This window comes from Canis lupus, chromosome 2 (genome assembly GCF_048164855.1).
Source record: "Canis lupus baileyi chromosome 2, mCanLup2.hap1, whole genome shotgun sequence".
Taxonomy (NCBI): Eukaryota; Metazoa; Chordata; class Mammalia; order Carnivora; family Canidae; genus Canis; species Canis lupus.
In genome coordinates, this window is record NC_132839.1 from 5,953,782 (window position 1) to 5,955,088 (window position 1,307).

A 1,307-nucleotide genomic window follows, 5' to 3' on the forward strand; every position below is an offset into this window, starting at 1 on the left:
TCTCGATCACATTTTCCTCTTTTAAGGCTTCGAAACATTTGCAACTACCAGAAATTTTCTTATATATTTGCTTACTGATTCTTTTCTCTCTCTCCCACACTATAATTATAGGGTCATAATAGCAGAGTCATTATCCACAGAACCCACTGTTCCATCCATAATACTGAGAATAGTATGCAGCACGTAAGAGGCATTCAATAAGTGCTCGCGAATGAAAGAATAAATAAATACGTGAATTGTAGTAAACTTGAGACTTGAGATTTTGCCAGAGGTTTTAGTGAAAGGAGTCTTCCTCCTCCCACATCAATCTTTAAGCGCTTTCTTTTTTTTAAAGCACTTTCTTTTAATATATAAACATTATATAAGCTGTTTTTATTTTATATTTTGACTATTTGATCTACAAGGTGATTGCAGGGAAGATAAAATCTGGACACAGGGCTAAGTGTCAGAGTTCTAACGCTTCTATCTGCTGTTCAAGAAGCCAACATAGTGGGATGCCTGGGTGGCTCAGTGATTGAGCTTCTGCCTTCGGCTCAGGTTGTGATCCCAGGGTCCTGGAATCAAGTTCTGTATCAAGTGCCCTGCAGGGAGCCTGCTTCTCCCTCTGCCTATGTGTCTGCCTCTGTGTCTCTATCTCATGAATAAATGAATAAAATCTTAAAAAAGAGAACTGTAGCCAACATAGGCAAGAGGAATGAAAGATTTTGTTGTTGGAATTCTTTTAGATTTGGTATATTATCCATGTGTATGTATAAGTCATTGGTCTTTATATTTTGATTTTCCTTTTGACATGTGCAGATTCCATGATGAAAATAATAAATTGGGGTGTTTGAATAGATTATTCTGTTATTATTTTATCCATTACCTTGTATTATAGCTTGGTAATCAATTTTGAAAGTTGAAGTTGGCATAGTAAGTGTTCTCAGATCAAGTCAGCCATATGTCTACTATGTATAAAAACACATAGTTTAAGATATCTTCTTTGGCCATATTATGCCTTATATATATGCTGTTAAATCTTTAAAGGAATGTAGATAAATTTTTAAAAATCTGCATGGGTTATTTATGTCACATATTCAATTATCTCTAACATATGATCCATAAAATATTTGGATTTCTTGTCTTATAGTTCATGATACAAATGATTAAACATGATTAAAGCAAGTAATTAAACTTGAATATTAATACTAGTATTTTTTTTGATCTTTTGGGATTTTTAGATTCAAGAGCAAGAAGTAGTTTAATTTTTAATTTTGCATTTGCATAATCTGTCCTGTATACAATTTTAATATTAACAAAAGTACTTA